Raw genomic sequence first — 23,374 nt, 5'->3', positions numbered from 1 at the left:
GGTCTCTCCTCCATAGCTGGTGTTTTATCCCGGGGGTCTCTTCTCCACAGCTGGTGCTATATCCCGGGGTCTCTCCTCCACAGCTGGTGCTATATCCCGGGGGTCTCTCCTCCACAGCTGGTGCTATATCCCGGGGGTCTCTCCTCCATAGCTGGTGTTTTATCCCGGGGGTCTCTTCTCCACAGCTGGTGCTATATCCCGGGGGTCTCTCCTCCACAGCTGGTGCTATATCCCGGGGGTCTCTCCTCCTCAGCTGGTGCTATATCCCGGGGGTCTCTCCTCCACAGCTGGTGCTATATCCTGGGGGTCTCTCCTCCACAGCTGGTGCTATATCCCGGGGTCTCTCCTCCACAGCTGGTGCTATATCCCGGGGGTCTCTCCTCCACAGCTGGTGCTATATCCCGGGGGTCTCTCCTCCACAGCTGGTGCTATATCCCGGGGGTCTCTCCTCCACAGCTGGTGCTATATCCCGGGGGTCTCTCCTCCACAGCTGGTGCTATATCCCGGGGGTCTCTCCTCCACAGCTGGTGCTATATCCCGGGGGTCTCTCCTCCACAGCTGGTGCTATATCCCGGGGTCTCTCCTCCACAGCTGGTGCTATATCCCGGGGGTCTCTCCTCCACAGCTGGTGCTATATCCCGGGGGTCTCTCCTCCACAGCTGGTGCTATATCCCGGGGGTCTCTCCTCCACAGCTGGTGCTATATCCCGGTGGTCTCTCCTCCACAGCTGGTGCTATATCCCGGGGGTCTCTCCTCCACAGCTGGTGCTATATCCCGGTGGTCTCTCTTCCACAGCTGGTGCTATATCCCGGGGGTCTCTCCTCCACAGCTGGTGCTATATCCTGGGGGTCTCTCCTCCACAGCTGGTCCTATATCCCGGGGGTCTCTCCTCCACAGCTGGTGCTATATCCCGGTGGTCTCTCCTCCACAGCTGGTGCTATATCCCGGGGGTCTCTCCACAGCTGTTGCTATATCCCGGTGGTCTCTCTTCCACAGCTGGTGCTATATCCCGGGGGTCTCTCCTCCACAGCTGGTGCTATATCCCGGGGGTCTCTTCTCCACAGCAGCATCTTCAGCATTTATCTTTACCTGCAGCTCGGAAACTCAGATTCTACAGATTTTATGAAAATATAAATCTTTATTGGCTTCTCTATCACGTGTGAGGGTTCCTGCAATAACACTGACACCTACTGGTCATATGACGTTATTACACAGGATAAACTGGAAACCCTCTGTGCATAACAATGGACATTATTGCAGTCGGTGCTGGTTCTCGCTGTTCGGTATCCCAGTGTTACGTGTTCATGTAATATCACTTCCTAACGATCTAGAGTGTAAGCTCCTATGGACAGGCTCCTTCTTTACACTGCTACAACTGTGGCATGTGTGTAATAGTTAATGGCATGGCCTCTACTCTTCTGGACTGTGGTGTACACTGTACCAATATAATCCATGTACTTGATACAACAGATTGAACAGTGCACAATTTTAACAAGGTGAACACGTCTTAGAACATTATTTTTTGAGATTTCCACAAACACCAACTTTCTTTGAGCCTTTCAGGAGTCAATTAAATATATTTTTGTGTCTACATGGAGTATGAAATTTAATAGTAGCTCTTTAAATCAGCATGCTGTAAGCTCCCCCTACTGGTGGCTGTATAAATCTGTATGTAGTGAGCTCCCCCTAGTGGCGGCTGTATATATCTGTACATAGTGAGCTCTCCCTAGTGGTGGCTGTATATATATATGTACATAGTGAGCTCCCTCTAGTGGTGGTTGTATATATATATGTACATAGTGAGCTCCCTCTAGTGGCGGCTGTATATATCTGTACATAGTGAGCTCTCCCTAGTGGTGGCTGTATATATCTGTACATAGTGAGCTCTCCCTAGTGGTGGCTGTATATATCTGTACATAGTGAGCTCCCCCTAGTGGTGGCTGTATATATATATGTACATAGTGAGCTCCCTCTAGTGGTGGTTGTATATATATATGTACATAGTGAGCTCCCTCTAGTGGCGGCTGTATATATCTGTACATAGTGAGCTCTCCCTAGTGGTGGCTGTATATATCTGTACATAGTGAGCTCTCCCTAGTGGTGGCTGTATATATCTGTACATAGTGAGCTCCCTCTAGTGGTGGTTGTATATATCTGTACATAGTAAGCTCCCCCTAGTGGTGACTGTATATATCTGTACATAGTGAGCTCTCCCTAGTGGTGACTGTATATATCTGTACATAGTGAGCTCTTCCTAGGGGTGACTGTATATATCTGTACATAGTGAGCTCTCCCTAGTGGTGACTGTATATATCTGTACATAGTGAGCTCTTCCTAGTGGCGGCTGTATATATCTGTACATAGTGAGCTCCTCCTAGTGGTGACTGTATATATCTGTACATGGTGAGCTCCCCCTAGTGGTGGCTGTATATGTTTGTAACTTCAGTCTGTCTGTCTGTCACGGAAATTCCGGGTCGCTGATTGGTGGCGCCCGGCGGGACTCGAGCAATCAGCGATATTGGGGCGGGATTTAAACACCGCTTCACTTTTTACTATTGATGCTGCCTATCCATATGCGTATCCAGTTTAAACTACTAAGACTGACCTACAAAGCCATCTGGAGCGCCCCCAGTAGGGCAGTGGGGTACTCGTACCGGGCCCGTCGGTTCTCAGTGGGGATGTCACAGTGGCTGCCTCGGTCCGTGGCCTTAGGGACGTCCGTTGTAAATGGGGAAAAGGTCTTTAACCCCTTTCTGCCATTAGACGTACTATTGCGTCCATGTGGGGTGGGCTTTACTTCCCAAGGACGCAATAGTACGTCATATGCGATCGGCAGCGCTCACGGGGGGAGCGCCGCCGATCGCGGCCGGGTGTCAGCTGTTTATCGCAGCTGACATCCGGCACTATGTGCCAGGAGCGGTCACGGACCGCCCCCGGCACATTAACCCCCGGCACACCGCGATCAAAGATGATCGCGATGTGCCGGCGGTACAGGGAAGCACCGCGCAGAGAGGGGGCTCCCTGCGGGCTTCCCTGAGCCCCCCGCAGCAACGCGATGTGATCGCGTTGCTGCGAGGGTCTCACCTCCCTCCCTGCTCCCTCCAGCCCCGGATCCAAGATGGCCGCGGATCCGGGTCCTGCAGGGAGGGAGGTGGCTTCACAGAGCCTGCTCAGAGCAGGCACTGTGAAGCAGCCTGCACTCCTATCAGATCAGTGATCTGACAGAGTGCTGTGCAAACTGTCAGATCACTGATCTGTGATGTCCCCCCCTGGGACAAATTAAAAAAGTAAAAAAAAAAAATTTCAAATGTGTAAAAAAAAATAAAAAAAAATATTCCAAAATAATGAAAAAAAAAATAAAAATATTATTCCCATAAATACATTTCTTTATCTAAATAAAAAAAAAAAACAATAAAAGTACACATATTTAGTATCGCCGCGTCCGTAACGGCCCGACCTATAAAACTGGCCCACTAGTTAACCCCTTCAGTAAACACCGTAAGAAAAAAAAAAAAAAAAAAACGAGGCAAAAAACAACGCTTGATAATCATACCGCCGAACAAAAAGTGGAATAACACGCGATCAAAAAGACAGATATAACTAACCATGGTACCGCTGAAAACGTCATCTTGTCCCGCAAAAAACGAGCCGCCATACAGCATCATCAGCAAAAAAATAAAAAAGTTATAGTCCTGAGAATAAAGCGATGCAAAAATAATTATTTTTTCTATAAAATAGTTTTTATCGTATAAAAGCGCCAAAACATAAAAAAATGATATAAATGAGGTGTCGCTGTAATCGTACTGACCCGAAGAATAAAACTGCTTCATCAATTTTACCAAACGCGGAACGGTATAAACGCCTCCCCCAAAAGAAATTCATGAATAGCTGGTTTTTGGTCATTCTGCCTCACAAAAATCGGAATAAAAAGCGATCAAAAAATGTCACGTGCCCGAAAATGTTACCAATAAAAACATCAACTCGTCCCGCAAAAACCAAGACCTCACATGACTCTGTGGACCAGAATATAGAAAAATTATAGCTCTCAAAATGTGGTAACGCAAAAAATATTTTTTGCAATAAAAAGCGTCTTTCAGTGTGTGACGGCTGCCAATCATAAAAATCCGCTAAAAAACCCGCTATAAAAGAAAATCAAACCCCCCTTCATCACCCCCTTAGTTAGGGAAAAATTAAAAAAATGTATTTATTTCCATTTTCCCATTAGGGCTAGGGTTAGAGTTAGGGCTAGGGTTAGGGCTAGGGCTAGGGTTAGGGCTAGGGTTAGGGTTAGGGTTAGGGCTAGGGTTAGGGCTAGGGTTAGGGCTAGGGTTAGGGTTAGGGCTAGGGCTAGGGCTAGGGTTAGGGTTAGGGCTAGGGTTAGGGCTAGGGTTAGGGCTAGGGCTACAGTTTGGGTTGGGGCTAAAGTTACAGTTAGGGTTTAGATTACATTTACGGTTGGGAATAGGGTTGGGATTAGGGTTAGGGGTGTGTCAGGGTTAGAGGTGTGGTTAGGGTTACTGTTGGGATTAGGGTTAGGGATGTGTTTGGATTAGGGTTTCAGTTATAATTGGGGGGTTTCCACTGTTTAGGCACATCAGGGGCTCTCCAAACGCGACATGGCGTCCGATCTCAATTCCAGCCAATTCTGCGTTGAAAAAGTAAAACAGTGCTTCTTCCCTTCCGAGCTCTCCCGTGTGCCCAAACAGGGGTTTACCCCAACATATGGGGTATCAGCGTACTCAGGACAAATAGGACAACAACTTTTGGGGTCCAATTTCTCCTGCTACCCTTGGGAAAATACAAAACTCGGGGCTAAAACATATTTTTTGTGGGAAAAAAAAAGATTTTTTATTTTCACGGCTCTGCGTTATAAACTGTAGTGAAACACTTGGGGGTTCAAAGTTCTCACAACACATCTAGATTAGTTCCCTGGGGGGTCTAGTTTCCAATATGGGGTCACTTGTGGGGGGTTTCTACTGTTTAGGTACATTAGGGGTTCTGCAAACGCAATGTGACGTCTGCAGACCATTCCATCTAAGTCTGCATTCCAAATGGCGCTCCTTCCCTTCCGAGCTCTGCCATGCGCTCAAACGTTGGTTTCCCCCAACATACGGGGTATCAGCGTACTCAGGACAAATTGGACAACAACTTTTGGGGTCGAATTTCTCCTCTTACCCTCGGGAAAATACAAAACTGGGGGCTAAAAAATAATTTTGGGGGGAAAGATTTTTTTTTTTAATTTTCACGGCTCTGCGTTACAAACTGTAGTGAAACACTTGGGGGTTCAAAGCTATCACAACACATCTAGATGAGTTCCTTAGGGGGTCTAGTTTCCAAAATGGTGTCACTTGTGGGAGGTTTCTACTATTTAGGTACATTAGGGGCTCTGCAAATGCAATGTGACACCTGCAGACCATTCCATCTAAGTCCTCATTCCAAATGGAGCTCCTTCCCTTCCGAGCCCTCCCATGCGCCCAAACAGTGGTTCCCCCCCACATATGGGGTATCAGCGCACTCAGGACAAATTGGACAACAAATTGTGGGGTCGAATTTCTCCTTTTACCCTCGGGAAAATACAAAACTGGGGGCTAAAAAATAATTTTTGTGGGAAAAAATTTTTGTTTTATTTTTACGGCTCTCCATTATAAACTTCTGTGAAGCCCTTGGTGGGTCAAAGCGCTCAGCACACATCTAGATAAGTTCCTAAGGGGGTCTACTTTCCAAAATGGTGTCACTTGTGGGGGGTTTCTACTGTTTAGGTACATTAGGGGCTCTGCAAACGCAATGTGACACCTGCAGACCATTCCATCTAAGTCTGCATTCAAATGGCACTCCTTCCCTTCTGAGCCCTCCCATGTGCCCAAACAGTGGTTCCCCCCACATATGGTGTATCATCGCACTCAGGACAAATTGGGCAACAAATTTTGGGGTCCAATTTCTCCTGTTACCCTCAGGAAAATACAAAACTGGGGGCTAAAAAAATAATTTTTGTGGGAAAAAAATGTTGTTTTATTTTTACGGCTCTGCATTATAAACTTCTGTGAAGCACTTGGTGGGTCAAAGTGCTCACCACACCTCTAGATAAGTTCCTTAGGGGGTCTACTTTCCAAAATGGTGTCATTTGTGGGGGGTTTCAATGTTTAGGCACATCAGTGGCTCTTCAAACGCAACATGGCGTCCCATCTCAATTCCTGTCAATTTTGCTTTGAAAAGTCAAACGGCGCTCCTTCCCTTCCGAGCTCTCCCATCCACCCAAACAGTGGTTTACCCCCACATATGGGGTATCCGCGTACTCAGGACAAATTGTACAACAACTTTTGGGGTCCAATTTCTTCTCTTACCCTTGGGAAAATAAAAAATTGGGGGCAAAAAGATAATTTTTGTGAAAAAATATGATTTTTTATTTTTACGGTTCTACATTATAAACTTCTGTGAAGCACTTGGTGGGTCAAAGTGCTCACCACACCTCTAGATAAGTTCCTTAGGGGGTCTACTTTCCAAAATGGTGTCACTTGTGGGGGGTTTCAATGTTTAGGCACATCAGTGGCTCTTCAAACGCAACATGACGTCCCATCTCAATTCCTGTCAATTTTGCATTGAAAAGTCAAACGGCGCTCCTTCCCTTCCGAGCTCTCCCATCCGCCCAAACAGTGGTTTACCCCCACATATGGGCTATCAGCGTACTCAGGACAAATTGTACAACAACTTTTGGGGTCCAATTTCTTCTCTTACCCTTGGGAAAATAAAAAATTGGGGGCGAAAAGATAATTTTTGTGAAAAAATATGATTTTTTATTTTTACGGTTCTACATTATAAACTTCTGTGAAGCACTTGTTGGGTCAAAGTGCTCACCACACCTCTAGATAAGTTCCTTAGGGTGTCTACTTTCCAAAATGGTGTCACTTGTGGGGGGTTTCAATGTTTAGCCACATCAGGGGCTCTCCAAACGAAACATGGCGTCCCATCTCAATTCCAGTCAATTTTGCATTGAAAAGTCAAATGGCACTCCTTCGCTTCCGAGCTCTGCCATGCGCCCAAACAGTGGTTTACCCCCACATGTGGGGTATTGGCATACTCAGGACAAATTGTACAACAATGTTTGGGGTCCATTTTCTCCTGTTACCCTTGGTAAAATAAAACAAATTGGAGCTGAATTACATTTTTTGTGAAAAAAAGTTAAATGTTCATTTTTATTTAAACATTCAAAAAATTCCTGTGAAGCACCAGAAGGGTTAATAAACTTCTTGAATATGGTTTTGAGCACCTTGAGGGGTGTAGTTTTTAGAATGGTGTCACACTTGGGTATTTTCTATCATATAGACCCCTCAAAATGACTTCAAATGAGATGTGGTCCCTAAAATAAAATGGTGTTGTAGAAATGAGAAATTGCTGGTCAACTTTTAACCCTTATAACTCCCTAACAAAAAAAAATTTTGGTTCCAAAATTGTGCTGATGTAAAGTAGACATGTGGGAAATGTTACTTATTAAGTATTTTGTGTGACATATCTCTGTGATTTAATTGCATAAATATTCAAAGTTGGAAAATTGCGAAATTTTCATAATTTTCGCCAAATTTCCGTTTTTTTCACAAATAAACGCAGGTACTATCAAATAATTTTTACCATTGTCATGAAGTACAATATGTCACGAGAAAACAATGTCAGAATCACCAGGATCCATTGAAGCGTTCCAGAGTTATAACCTCATAAAGGGACAGTGGTCAGAATTGTAAAAATTGGCCCGGTCATTAACATGCAAACCACCCTTGGGGGTAAAGGGGTTAAAAGGGATGTTTGTGACGCCACCTGTGGTATTTGGTCAGGGTGACCGACGCTGCTTAGGGGTCCGCTGGGGTGATGTTATGGCAGCCAGATGGTATACCTTCCCACAGGTGAAGTGTATCCCCAGGGCTTCCCAATGTGTAGATGGTGGATGGTGAGAGGCTCAGAGAAAAATGAGGACACAAGGTTGCAGTCTCTTTTCCTTTACTGAAGGCTTCAGCATCCACAGTCCAGGGTACAGACCACAGGGCAGGCAGAGTCCGGCCGGTCTGAAGGCAAATCCAGAGTCCCCTTATCCAGGTGGAAATCAGTAGCCTTCCTCTAGCGCCTGAGTGTTGTAGTACCTCCCTGCTGTGCGTCTCGGTGAGGTCCTCACAACTATTGTAGATGTTATTTCTTCCTCTCTGTCCCCCAGATGGATAGGACAAACCCGTATGACTGATGGCCTGAGGCTTTTTACAGGGACTCTAGCACACCCCAGCCCCCACAAGTTGCTCCTGTGCCTCCTGGGTATAGGTCGGGCAGGTAACTTGGAATTATCTGTCCTGCCAGGCTCTAAATTAAAGCGTAGAGACAATTACCGTATTTTTCGGACTATAAGACGCACCGGACCATAAGACGCACCCCAAATTTGGGGTGAAAATTGCAGAAAAAAAGATTTTTTATAAGATGGGGGTCCGTCTTATTGTCCGAATGTACAGTATCTTACCTGAGGGCTGGCGGTGGCAGAGCAGGGTCACAGGAGGCATGGTGTCAGCAGAGGTGGGGTGTTCCGGTGTGGCGTGCACCTGAGCAGGGTCCCTTCCTGCTTAGGTGGGCGATGCCACGGCCTGGTGTCCATGGGAGGGTTGCAGCAGTGATTACCGGCAGAGGTGCTGGGATGAGGAGGTGCTGGGATGAGGAGGTGCTGGGATGAGGAGGCGCAGTGAAAGGTATGGCGTGAGAGGGGTCCCTTTCCCCGGTGAGGTGATGAAGCAGCCCGGTAAGCAGCAGAGCCGGGTGAATCCTGTTGTTATTGGTGGGGGCGGCCATCTTCCTGAAGCTGCGCGTGCGCAGATGAAGCGCTCTGCTTCCCGGGGCTTCAGGAAAATGGCCGTGCGTGCGCAGATGGAGATCGCGGCGGCCATTTTCCTGAAGCCCCGGGAAGCAGCGCGCTTCATCTGCGCACGCGCGGCTTCAGGAAGATGACCGCCCCCACTGATAGCAACAGGATTCACCCGGCTCTGCTGCTTACCGGGCTGCTGCATCACCTCACCGGAGAAAGGGACCCCGCTTACTGCGCCTCCTCATCCCCGCACCTCTGCCGCCATGGTAAGCCTGCATTGCGACTATTAGACGCACCCCCAATTTTCCCCCCTTTTTTGGGGGGGAAAAAGTGCGTCTTGTAGTCCGAAAAATACGGTACTCCCTCGGTTTTCTGGCTACCGGATTCCTGCGCTTCAGAGGGAAGCAGCCTGCTCCTGGCTGGTCTCCCTCTAATAATCCTCTCCTGTGCTCTGCTTTCCTGCACACTCTCTGCAATATATTCACTTTAGTGTCTTCTTCGAGGAGCTGCAGCACTTCAGCCTCCAGGACTCCTTCCTCTCCCTCTGTCTTCCTGACAGGAACTGAACTCTGAACCCCTTTTCCCTTCAGATCAGGATGTTTTATAGGGGGAGCTCACCTAAAACAGGCTTAGAGCTCCCCCTTCTGGTCTGGAGTGTGAACATGTTGCATGCATTGAGTTACCTGACAAAGAGATCTCCTTTATTGCCTTCAGACGTAACATCACTCCCCCTGGTGGAAGAATGACATTACTGCAACGACCAGGACTCTGGGGTGCTGAACATTCTCCTCCGTATATTTCCGTACTAATCTCTCAATATCTTCCCTCACGTAATCTCTGGTCCTCCCAAGACCTCCTACTCTCCTCCACACTTGTTCACTCCTCACCCAATTGTCTCCAAGACTTCTCCCGAATATCCCCCATCCTCTGGAATTCTGTGCCCCAACACATCCTTCTATCCACCACATTTGGATCCTTCAAAAGAAACCTGAAAACCCACCTCTTCAAAGAAGATTACAACCTGCAATGACCACACGGCCACCTCAACACCATCGGATTTACTGCAACCCCCGACCTACTGTCTCCTTCCCCACCATCCTGTAGAATGTAAGCCCGCAAGGGCAGGGTCCTCTCCCCTCTGTATCAGTCTGTCATTGTTAGTTTGTTTACTGTAAGTGATATTTGTATTTTGATGTAACCCATTCTCATGTCCAGCACCATGGAATTAATGGTGCTATAGAAATAAATAATAATAATAAAAACTTCACAAGAGTTTAGGAGGAGAACCCAAAAGCACATATCCACCATCCACCTGGCTGCTGCAGATGAGAAAGAAGGTAAAGTGCTCACCCCTGTGGCTGCCCATTTCCACTCTCTGCATCAGGGCAAAACCAATATCATCAGTTTTAGGGCTTCAAAAGATCATTAGCAAAGCAAGGGGTGGCTGCAACAGGAAGCAACTACTGCAAGCTGAAGCCAGATGGATTTTTGACCTTCAGTCTGTGACCCCTACTGGGCTTAATGAGGAAATGCTGTTTACGGGCTTCCTGGGCTGAGACTCCTTGCCACTATGTCTCTACCTTCATTTCCTGGGGGTCCACATTTTCCCATATGGCTCTGATGACTCCCCTACGGCCCTGTCGATGTTCACTGATTGGTGTCCATACTTTCTCTCTTTGCTTAGGTCTGGTTGTCCGTGACACATGGAACCTCTATGTCCTTCACTGCACCTCTGGGGGCCGTATTCAGGATTACATTGGCTGAACTTTCAGATATCCCTCTTATGATCTAGTGTACTCCGCATTTAGCTGGATTTGGAACCAGGATGATGGACCCAACAAGCGTGGAGACCCTATCTTACCACCGGCTTTGGGTCCTACGCAAAGGATCAGTTCCGCTGTCACCATAAGACCACGTGTCCTTCTGGGCCATACACTCCTATATGTACCTTCCTCCAGCTCTGAGCTGGGCCAGATATAGCATGGGGTCGATGACGGCTTCCGAAGAACTTTGGAAATTACCATATGTACCTCTCTATATAATCTCCTTTTCTAGCTTTAGTGATGGACACATATGACGTTACAATGGACAATGGATTTCTAGCGTAGAACCTTAAAAAAAAAAATTCACGTCTTTGCACAATAATAATAAATCACTTTCCCTTGTATCGGCATGGCACATATTGCGTGGTATCCTCCTGTATATAAATGACCTACATGGTGAGGGGTTACAATTACTTGTGCCCCAAATGTAACGTTCTAGGGTTTCACCACATGACACCGGTCCTTGAGTTTGGGCAATGATGTTTCGCCCCTCTTGCTCATGCATGGTATGGGTCACAAGAACCTTTTTGTTGCGTATTTTTCTGGTATATATGTAATTATTATGGTGTTTTGAGGCCTCTATTGGGGGCTCCATTTCCCCCTATGATGTTGCACTGATGGTTGTCGTAGCTTTCCTCTTGATGGTTCAAACTATACCATGATCCACATGATAAATGTTCACTCTCCACTTCTTGGTGTTACACCTAATACATTATGTATAAGACCCCTCATACTCTCCTCTCAAGGCCTTAAATGAATATCGCTGTGGTCTCTCTCATTATGTATAGTCTAAATAGGCGTCGTGGATATGAAAATCTCTCCGACATGTGTCCCTGCTCTACGGGGGTCAAACCAACGTCGCTGTGGCCCCTGTCGCAATACTCGGAGTCGTCTATTATAATGGTTCTCTTTTTTACGCTCTGTATTTGGGCACACGCCTCTGCCCCTTAGCTATTAAATGTAACAATTACACACGTGTATACATGTGCCCATTCATATTGCCGGACACAGGCTCTGGTTAACCACGGCCATTATTTCCTTCCTTTGTCACCCTCAATACTCAGTGGGCGTTGTTTCTATATTTGTATGTTTCATATAATTTTTCCTGTCCCATGTGTTCCCTGGAAGGAAGCCCATAATAAGCCGTCACAGGGCTCCTCTCTTATGTAAGTCTACCAGATTCTTCCCCGCAACATTAAATGTACTATACAAGTACGGGCGCATACGGTTTTACTATACAAGTACTGATGACACACAGATCTACATCTCTGGACCAGATATCACCTCCCTACTAACCAGAATCCCTCAATGTCTTTCCGCTATTTCATCCTTCTCCGATAGATTTCTAAAACTTAACATGGACAAAACAGAATTCATCGTCTTTCCCCCATCTCACACGACCTCCCCAACGAACCTATCCATTACAGTAAACGTCTGCCCACTCTCCCCAGTCCCACAAGCTCGCTGTCTTGGGGTAATCCTTGACACTAATATCTCCTTCAAACAACATATTCAAACCCTCTCCACTTCCTGCCGCCTCCAACTCAAAAATATTTCACGAATCCGTACATTCCTAAACCAAGAACCTGCAAAAATCCTAGTCCATGCCCTCATCATCTCCCGCCTCAACTACTGTAACCTCCTGCTCTGTGGCCTCCCCTCTAACACTCTTGCACCCCTCCAGTCTATTATAAACTCAGCTACCCGACTAATCCACCTGTCACCCCGCTATTCCCCGGCCTCTCCCCTCTGTCAATCCCTGCACTGGCTCCCCATTACCCAGAGACTCCAGTACAAAAGCCTAACCATGACATACAAAGCCAGCCACAGCCTGTCTCCTCCATACATCTGTGACTCGTCTCCAGGTACTTTCCTGCACGCAACCTCTGATCCTCATAAGATCTCCTTCTCTATTCCCCTCTTAGGCTACGTTCACATTAGCGTTGCGCCGCTGTTGCGTCGGCGACGCAGCGGCGACGCAGCGGCGACGCAGCGGCGACGCGCCCCAATGTTTAACATAGGGGACGCGTGCGTTTTTTGGGTGGCGTTTTTCGCCACGTGCGTCGTTTCCGACGCTAGCGTCAGACGCAAGAAAATGCAACAAGTTGCATTTTCTGTGCATCCGAATTTCGTCAAAAACGACGCACGCGTCGCAAAACGCGCGCGTTTTTGCGCGCGTTTGCGCGCGTTTTTACATGCGTCGCGCGTTGCGTCGCCGACGCAGGGCGGCGCAACGCTAGTGTGAACGTAGCCTTATCTCCTCTTCCCACAATCGCATACAAGATTTCTCTCGCGCGTCACCCCTACTCTGGAACTCTCTACCACAACATATCAGACTCTCGCCTACCTTCAAAAAGAACCTGAAGACCCACCTCTTCCAACAAGCCTACAACCTGCAGTAACCACCGATTGACCAAACCGCTGCACGACCAGCTCTACCCTCACCTACTGTATCCTCATCCATCCCTTGTAGATTGTGAGCCCTTGCGGGCAGGGTCCTCTCTCCTCCTGTACCAGTTGTGACTTGTATTGTTCAAGATTATTGTACTTGTTTTTATTATGTACACCCCTCCTCACATGTAAAGCGCCAAGGAAAAAAATGGCGCTATAATAATAAATAATAATAAAAATACGGGCGCATACAGTTTTACTATACAAGTACGGGCACATACGGTTGAACTATACAAGTACGGGCACATACGGTTGTACTATAAAAGTACGGGCGCATACGGTTGTACTATACAAGTACGGGTGCATACAGTTTTACTATACAAGTATGGGCGCATACAGTTTTACTATACAAGTACGGGCGCATACAGTTTTACTATACAAGTACGGGCGCATACAGTACAAGTACGGGCGCATACAGATTTACTATACAAGTATGGGCGCATACGGTTGTACTATACAAGTACGGGAGCATACGGTTGTACTATACAAGTATGGGCACATACGGTTGTACTATACAAGTACGGGTGCATACGGTAGTACTATACAAGTATGGGCACATACGGTTGTACTATACAAGTACGGGCGCATACGGTTGTACTATACAAGTATCGGCGCATACAGTTGTTCTATACAAGTACGGGCGCACACGGTCATACTATACAAGTACGAGCACCTATGGCAGTGGAGCGTCACGCCAGGGCCTTGGGGTACTCGGTACCGGGTCCGGTCTTAAAGGGGATGTCACGGTGGCAGCGACCCAGTCCGTGGCCCTGGGCGTCCAATTAAAGGGGAACAGTCTTAAGGGAAAAATGTTTCTAAGTCTGTTGTGATGCCACCTGTGGTGTTTGGTCAACAGTGGGACCGACGCTGCATTAAAGGGGTCCTCTGGGGGATGTTATTGCAGCACTGATGGTACACTTCTCACATGTGAAACGGGGTCCCCTGGGGTCCTAAGGTGTATGGTGGTGATGACGGTTGCCAGTAAATGAGTAAAGGACGCAAGTTGTAAGTCTTTACCTGGTTTACTGTAGTTAGCCGGCTACAGTCCAGGGTACCAGGCATGGGTGGTGACTCGGAGGCAGTAGAGGATTCCCTTTTTCCAGTCGAGGTCCGTGAGCCTTTCCAACTAGTGCTTTCTGTATATGAAGTCCCTGCTGCCTGAAACCTGTCCTGAGTGTTATGATCCGGTGACCTTGGAGCAGCATGAAAACTTTCACTGGAGTAAGTGGTAACTATACTGACCGCAAATCCTGATCTTAACACCGCAACTAGAAGTAGCCGTGGGGTGTACCTAACAAACCCTAGACACCTCGTCACAGCTGGAGGACTAAATACCCCTATAGATGGAAATAGGAATACTACCTTGCCTCAGAGCAGAACCCCAAAGGATAGGCAGCCCCCCACAAATATTGGCTGTGAGTAGGAGAGGAAAGACAAACACAGGCAGAAAACAGGATTTAGCACAAGAGGCCACTCTAGCTAAAATAGGAAAGGATAGGACAGAGTACTGTGCAGTCAGTATTAAAACCCTTCCAAAAATATCCACAGCAGATTATACAAAAAATTCCTCCATCTAACTAAAGACGTGGAATGTATATCTGCAACTCCAGAGACTCCTACACTCAGAGCAGGAATACAATCAAAAAACAAGCACACAGCTTGTGTGTCATAGAAAAAAAAGCAGACACTTATCTTTGCTGAATTGGCAGCTAAGCAGGAGAAGCCAGACAGAGATCCAACACTTCCCAAGAAACATTGACAACTGGCAAGGACAAATGAGTCCTGCAAAACTAAATACCCCAGTCAGAATTGCAATCAGCAGATACACCTGTCCAGGACTGCAGCCCAGGGACAACTGCATTACCACCTACAACCACCGGAGGGAGCCCAAAAGCAGAATTCACAACAGTACCCTTCCTTGAGGAGGGGTCACCGAACCCTCACCAGAGCCCCCAGGCCGATCAGGATGAGCCAGATGAAAGGCATGAACCAAATCAGCGGCATGGACATCAGAGGCAAAAACCCAAGAATTATCCTCCTGGCCATAACCCTTCCATTTGACAAGGTACTGAAGCTTCCGCCTCGAAAAACGGGAATCCAAAATCTTCTCAACAACATATTCCAACTCCCCATCAACCAACACAGGGGCCGGAGGATCAACAGAGGGAACAACGGGCTCCACATATTTCCGCAATAAAGATCTATGGAAGACATTATGGATCGCAAAAGAGGCCGGAAGCGCCAGTCGAAAAGACACCGGATTAATAATCTCAGAAATCCTATAAGGACCAATAAACCGAGGCTTAAACTTAGGAGAAGAAACCTTCTTAGGAACATGACGAGAAGACAACCAGACCAGATCCCCAACCCGAAGCCGGGAACTGTTATGACCTGGTGGTTAGGACAATAATGGACCTGGTGGTTAAGAGCACCCGGAAAGACCTGATAGCTACCAAAACACAGGACAAGCTCTGGGAAGTGGAAACTCTGCTGACCGCAATCCCTAATCCTATCACACACACTAGAAATAGCCGTGGATTGCTCCTAACGCTCCCTATGCAACTCTTCACAGCCTAAGAACTAGCTAGCCCTAAAGATAGGAAAATAAAGCCTACCTTGCCTCAGAGAAATTCCCCAAAGGAAAAGGCAGCCCCCCACGTATAATGACTGTGAGTAAAGATGGAAATCACAAACACAGAGATGAAATAGATTTAGCAAAGAGAGGCCCGACTGACTGAACAGACAGAGGATAGGAAAGGTCACTTTGCGGTCAGCACAAAAACCTACAAAAAGCCACGCAGAGTGTGCAGTAAAAAAAAACTTCCGCACCGACTCACGGTGCGGAGGCGCCACACTACGTCCCAGAGCTTCCAGCAAGCAAGGCAATATTCACAATAGCAAGCTGGACAGAAAAAATAGCAAACAAGAAAATAGCAAGGAGGAACTTAGCTTCTGCTGGAGTAAACAGGTAACCAGAACGATCCAGGAGCGAACTAGACCAATAGTACAACATTGACAGCTGGCATGGGACAGAGATCTAAGTGGAGTTAAATAGAGCAGCCCACTAACGAATTAGCCTCGTCACCTGTGGAAGGAAACTCAGAAACACCCACAGCCACCAGAGGAAGTCCATGGACAGAACCAGCCGAAGTATCATTCATGACCACAGGAGGGAGCTTGACCACAGAATTCACAACAGGGAACCAACACACCGACGACGGTTAACAAAACGTTGAGCCTCCTCCTGAGACAACACCAAATTGTCCACCACATGAGCCCAAATCTGCTGCAACCTGTCAACCACAGATCCACACCAGGACAGTCAGAAGGCTCAACCTGCCCAGAAGAAAAACGAGGATGAAAACCAAAATTACAAAAGAAAGGCGAAACCAAAGTAGCCGAACTAGCCCGATTATTAAGGGCAAACTCGGCCAATGGCAAGAAAGCCACCCAATCATCCTGATCAGCAGACACAAAACATCTCAAATAAGTCTCCAAAGTCTGATTAGTTCGCTCGGTCTGACCATTTGTCTGAGGATGAAACGCAGAAGAAAAAGACAAATCAATGCCCAGCCTAGCACAAAAGGCCCGCCAAAACCTAGAAACAAACGGGGAACCTCTGTCGGAAACAATATTCTCCGGAATACCATGCAAACGGACCACATGCTGAAAAAACAACGGAACCAAATCAGAAGAGGAAGGCAATTTAGGCAAAGGCACCAAATGAACCATCTTAGAGAACCGGTCACAAACAACCCAGATAACCGACATCCTCTGGGAAACCGGAAGATCGGAAATAAAATCCATAGAAATATGCGTCCAGGGCCTCTCAGGGACCGGCAATGGCAAAAGCAACCCACTAGCACGGGAACAACAAGGCTTGGCCCGCGCACAAGTCCCACAGGACTGCACAAAAGAATGCACATCACGCGACAAAGAAGGCCACCAAAAGGACCTACCAACCAAGTCTCTGGTACCAAAAATGCCAGGATGACCAGCCAACACGGAACAGTGAACCTCAGAAATCACTCTACTAGTCCATCTGTCAGGAACAAACAGTTTCCCCACAGGACAGCGGTCAGGTTTGTCAGCCTGAAATTCCTGAAGAACCCGTCGTAAATCAGGGGAAATGGCAGAAAGGACCACCCCATCTTTCAGAATACCGACCGGTTCTAAGACCTCAGGAGAATCAGGCAAAAAACTCCTAGAGAGGGCATCAGCCTTAATGTTCTTAAAACCCGGAAGGTACGAGACCACGAAATCAAAACGGGAAAAAAACAAGGACCATCGAGCCTGTCTAGGATTCAGCCGTTTGGCAGACTCGAGGTAAATCAAATTCTTATGATCGGTCAAGACCACAATACGGTGCTTAGCTCCCTCAAGCCAATGTCGCCACTCCTCAAACGCCCACTTCATAGCCAACAACTCCTGATTGCCGACATCATAATTGCGTTCAGCAGGTGAAAACTTACGGGAAAAGAAGGCACACGGTTTCATTAAGGAACCAACAGGATCCCTCTGAGACAAAACGGCCCCTGCCCCAATCTCAGAAGCGTCAACCTCATCCTGAAACGGAAGAGAAACATCCGGTTGGCGCAACACCAGAGCAGAAGTAAATCGACATTTAAACTCCTGAAAGGCAGAGACAGCCGCAGAGGACCAATTCGCCACATCAGCGCCTTTCTTCGTCAAATCGGTCAAGGGTTTAACCACGCTGGAAAAATTAGCAATGAAACGGCGATAAAAATTTGCAAAACCCCAAAATTTCTGAAGGCTCTTCACGGATGGGGGCTGAATCCAATCATGAATGGCCTGAACCTTAACCGGATCCATCTCTATAGACAAGGGAGAAAAAATAAAGCCCAAAAAAGAAACCTTCTGCACCCCAAAGAGACACTTCCACCCTTTCACAAACAGGGCATTGTCACGAAGGATCTGAAATACCATCCTGACCTGTTCCACATGAGACTCCCAATCATTGGAAAAAATCAAAATATCGTCCAAATATACAATCAAGAACTTATCAATATAAGTCCGGAAAATATCATGCATGAAGGACTGAAAAACAGATGGAGCATTAGTGAGACCCGAATGGCATCACAAGGTATTCAAAATGGCCTTCGGGCGTGTTAAACGCAGTTTTCCATTCATCACCCTGCTTAATACGAACAAGATTATATGCCCCCCGAAGGTCAATCTTCGTAAACCAACTAGCTCCCTTAATCCTAGCAAACAAATCGGTAAGCAAAGGTAAAGGGTATTGAAACTTGACCGTGATTTTATTCAAGAGGCGATAATCAATACAGGGTCTCAAGGAACCATCTTTTTTAGCAACAAAAAAGAACCCCGCTCCCAACGGTGAAGAAGATGGCCGAATATGCCCTTTCTCCAAAGACTCCTTAATATAGCTCCGCATGGCAGTATGTTCCGGCACAGACAGGTTGAAAAGTCGACCCTTAGGAAACTTACAGCCTGGAATCAAGTCAATAGCACAATCGCAGTCCCTGTGCAGTGGAAGGAAACTGGACTTGGGCTCATCGAATACATCCTGAAAATCAGACAAAAACTCTGGAATTTCAGAAGAGGAAGAAGAGGAGATTGACATCAAAGGAACATCATTATGAACCCCCTGCTGACAACCCCAACTAGTCACAGACATGGACTTCCAATCCAACACAGGATTATGTACCTGCAACCATGGAAAACCCAGCACGATAGCATCATGCAAATTATGCAACACCAGAAATCGACAATCTTCCTGATGGGCTGGCGCCATGCGCATGGTCAGCTGTGTCCAAAACTGGGGCTTATTTTTAGCCAAGGGTGTAGCATCAATGCCCCTTAAAGGAATAGGGTTCTGCAAAGGCTGCAAGGGAAAATCACAACGCCTGGCAAACTCAAAGTCCATTAGGTTCAAGGCGGCGCCTGAATCCACAAACGCCATGACAGAAAATGATGACAATGAGCAGATCAAGGACACAGATAACAGAAATTTAGGTTGTACAGTACTGATGGTAAATGAACTAGCGATCCTCTGTCCGCTTAGTGCAGACTGAAATGACATGAGAAGCGTCGCCACAATAATAACACAACCTATTCTGACGTCTGAATCCTTGTCGTTCCGTTCTAGACAGAATCCTATCACACTGCATTGGCTCAGGAATCTGCTCTGAGGACAACGCCACAGCGCGCACAGTTCTGCGCTCCCGCAAGCGCCGGTCAATCTGAATGGCCAGAGACATAGAATCACTCAGACCGGAAGGCGTGGGAAACCCCACCATAACATCTTTAACGGATTCAGAAAGACCCTTTCTGAAAATTGCCGCCAAAGCATCATTATTCCATTTAGTCAACACAGACCATTTTCTGAATTTCTGACAATACAATTCTGCCGCCTCTTGACCCTGAGATAGGGCCAACAAGGTCTTCTCAGCTTGATCCACAGAATTAGGTTCATCATATAATAATCCTAAAGCCTGAAAAAAGCAGTCTACATTAAGCAAAGCCGGATTCCCAGATTCCAGGGAAAACGCCCAATCCTGCGGGTCGCTGTTGTGAATTCCGCTCTTGGGCTCCCTCCGGTGGTTGTAAGTAGTATTTTTGTGAGTTCTGCTCTTGGGCTCCCCCTTGTGGTTTTGAGTGGTATGGCTGCTTCTTGGATTTAGCTTCTGCAGCTGTTTTCACTGATCGTCTTATGGGCTCGGCTATATTAGTCTGGCCTTAGCCCTCATCTATGCCAGTTGCCAATTGTTCCAGCCTGGAGTCATTGCTCTTTGGATTTTCCTGACACTCTGACCAGTTCTGCAAAGCTAAGTCCTTGCTTGTCCTTTGCAGTTCACTTATTGTGGACTTTGTTGTTCATTACTGTCTTTGTTTTTGCTCTTGTCCAGTTTATCAGTATTGATCTATTCAGCTTGCTGGAAGCTCTGGGCAGCAGAGTTTGCCCTCCACACCTTTAGTTAGGTGTGGAGTTTTTTGCATTTCTCTGCGGTGGACTTTTTCTAGGTTTTATTACTGACCGCACAGTGCTCTTTCCTGTACTTTCCTTTCTAGCTAGAAGTGGCCTCCTGTGCTAAATCTTGTTTCTTACTACGTATGTCATTTCCTTCTCCTCTCACAGTCATTACATGTGGGGGGCTATCTTTCCTTTGGGGATTTTCTCTGAGGCAAGATAGTTTTCCTGCTTCTATCTTTAGGGGTAGTTAGCTCTTAGGCTGTGACGAGATGCCTAGGCAGTGTTAGGAGCATTCCACGGCTACTTCTAGTAGGTCAGTATAGTTCCCACCTGCTCAGAGCTAGTCACATGTCGCTCCTTAATCACCAGACCATAACAGGTCGCCATGCAGCAGGGAGATGACGATTTTAACCTGCTGAATGGAATCACCGGAGGATCGAGGTCTCAAAGCAAAAAACAGTTTACAGTTGTTTTTAAAACTCAAAAATTTGGACCTGTCACCAAAAAACAAGTCAGGAGAAGGAATCTTCGGTTCTAAAACAGAAGTCTGAACAATATAATCAGAAATACCCTGTACCCTAGCAGCAAGCTGGTCTACACGAGAAGCTAATTCCTGAACATTCATGCTTGCACAAGGCTCCTCAGCCACCCAGAGATAAAGAGGGAAGAGAAGATAAAGCAGACTGAAGAAAAAAATTGGCTCAACACCTTTCTTCCCTTCTTCTGAGATGCATTTAACTCATTATTGGCCAGTTGTACTGTTATGATCCGGTGACCTTGGAGCAGCATGAAAACTTTCACTGGAGTAAGTGGTAACTATACTGACCGCAAATCCTGATCTTAACACCGCAACTAGAAGTAGCCTTGGGGTGTACCTAACAAACCCTAGACACCTCGTCACAGCCGGAGGACTAAATACCCCTATAGATGGAAATAGGAATACTACCTTGCCTCAGAGCAGAACCCCAAAGGATAGGCAGCCCCCCACAAATATTGGCTGTGAGTAGGAGAGGAAAGACAAACACAGGCAGAAAACAGGATTTAGCACAAGAGGCCACTCTAGCTAAAATAGGAAAGGATAGGACAGAGTACTGTGCGGTCAGTATTAAAACCCTTCCAAAAATATCCACAGCAGATTATACAAAAAATTCCTCCATCTAACTAAAGACGTGGAACGTATATCTGCAACTCCAGAGACTCTTACACTCAGAGCAGGAATACAATTAAAAAAAACAAGCACACAGCTTGTGTGCCATAGAAAAAGAAACAGACACTTATCTTAGCTGAATTGGCAGCTAAGCAGGAGAAGCCAGACAGAGATCCAACACTTCCCAAGAAACATTGACAACTGGCAAGGACTAATGAGTCCTGCAAACCTAAATACCCCAGTCAGAATTTCAATCAGCAGATACACCACTCCAGGACTGCAGCCCAGGGACAACTGCATTACCACCTACGACCACTGGAGGGTGCCCAAAAGCAGAATTCACAACACCTGAGACAGGTACCTGCGTGACAGGCAGCTTGAGCCTTTTTATAGGGACTCCATCATACTCAGGGCTCCTTACGTGCTGTTGCGTCTCAGGTGTGGTGTGGGTCAATAACATCAAGTTCTTAGTCCTCCGGTTCCGCCAAGTGTCCTACAGTTCCACTAAGTCCTCAGGCTCCCGGTACCCAATACTGCGTTTCGGCTCTGAAGGTGCCCGGACCTAGTTCCACTCTTGCGCTCCTTTCCTCTCAAGCTCCTCCACATTCAACCACTCAGGTTAGTTCTCTTTTCCAGAGGCTGCAGCTTGTTAAATATTAATTATTAATTGAATTATTCTTATTCTATACTGCGCACATTGCTTCTCGCTGACATTACAAACAGCTATTTCTGTGTATGTAGCTCAGAGTATAAGTCAATGCCATATATAGGGGAACACGTGCTCTGTGGGACATATAAATAACGTCTCTTAGGAGGGTGGGGGGCTTTTTTCACGTGGGGCTGTCACCTCCTGCTTTCACCATCATTCTCCATGGACATGAGACAAGTCACACAAGGAAGGAACAACTGGTAGCCATGTTGATTTCAGACTTCACACAAACAGACGGCTCTTACCATTCAGTACTCTGGGAAAGATGAGTAACAAGCGCTGATATTTACACATGGACAATCTGTTCGTAACTATTTCATCTATTTTTATGTTTTGCTGCAATGTGGTTTTTCTGTGGACAATTCAATAAACCACTACATGTTTTATGAAAATATCATGACATTTTTCTTTAAGAATAACGCACCTGGTATAGTCTGGATTAAATAAATGTGCGAAATAAGCATATTTAACACAGGTCCCACGTGGCTGCCAGGCCTCTGTCTGCTCTCAGTTCCAGACTTCCTTCTCCTTCAGTGTCTCTCTCAGACTGGCTTCCTTGGTTACCCTCGATCGACCAACTAACTAGCTCCTTCTCCAGGTCAGGATACCTATAGCTTAGGGAAGCTCGCCTGAATCCGAGTCCTGAGCTCCCCCTCCTGGCCTGGATTGTGTTGCGTGTGGGTGCCTTACCTGTTGAAAAGAACTACATTGCCTCTGAACATGAACTGCCTCTGAACATGATATTACTCTCCCCGAAGGAAAGGCAACATCACTGTAGCAACCGGTTACCTGGGGTGCTACAGTTGCGCAATACAAGTACAGGCATATATAGTTACCACTTTGAGCCGCTGTGCTGCACGGGCACATTTAGCCTAGCGGCTGATTGTGGGACATGCCTATTTCCAGGCCAGCGGCTCCGTTGTCATCGTTTACCAGGCACGCTTCTTGATGTATATGCCTCCCTGGGCTCCATTGACTATGTGCACTCTGCGCACCGGTCAGCACTTCTCCTTTATTAGGCTGCCTATTTCTGTCTAGGGACTCCCCACTCCTGAGGAAGCTGTTGCAAAACAGCGAAACACGTTAGTCTCCCCACACCTCTGATCCTTGCGCTCCTTTTGCTCACTATGGTATTTTCCTGTGGCCTGGAGATTATGGAGCATATGAGGTACTCCTGACTAGGGTTGAGCGACTTTTCGTTTTTTAGGGTCGGGGATCGACCGAAACACGAAACCCAATGCAAGTCAATGGGGGAGCATAGTCGGCAGTGAGTGGAGGCCAGGAAAACACCTACAGTGCCCATTTTAATGGCCAAAACATCAATTCTTGGTAATGAAGCTTGTCAATCTTAATTTACCTTGTAATAATAGTCAGGCATTGGACATTGGGGGTAATTTAGCAAAATTTGTGGGGGGTATGGCTGGGTCAAGTATTTAGTGGGCCCAGGAAACGTGGACCACGT

The sequence above is a fragment of the Ranitomeya imitator genome, chromosome 4 (genome assembly GCF_032444005.1).
Source record: "Ranitomeya imitator isolate aRanImi1 chromosome 4, aRanImi1.pri, whole genome shotgun sequence".
NCBI lineage: Eukaryota > Metazoa > Chordata > Amphibia > Anura > Dendrobatidae > Ranitomeya > Ranitomeya imitator.
Note: the sequence above shows the minus strand (reverse complement) of the source record.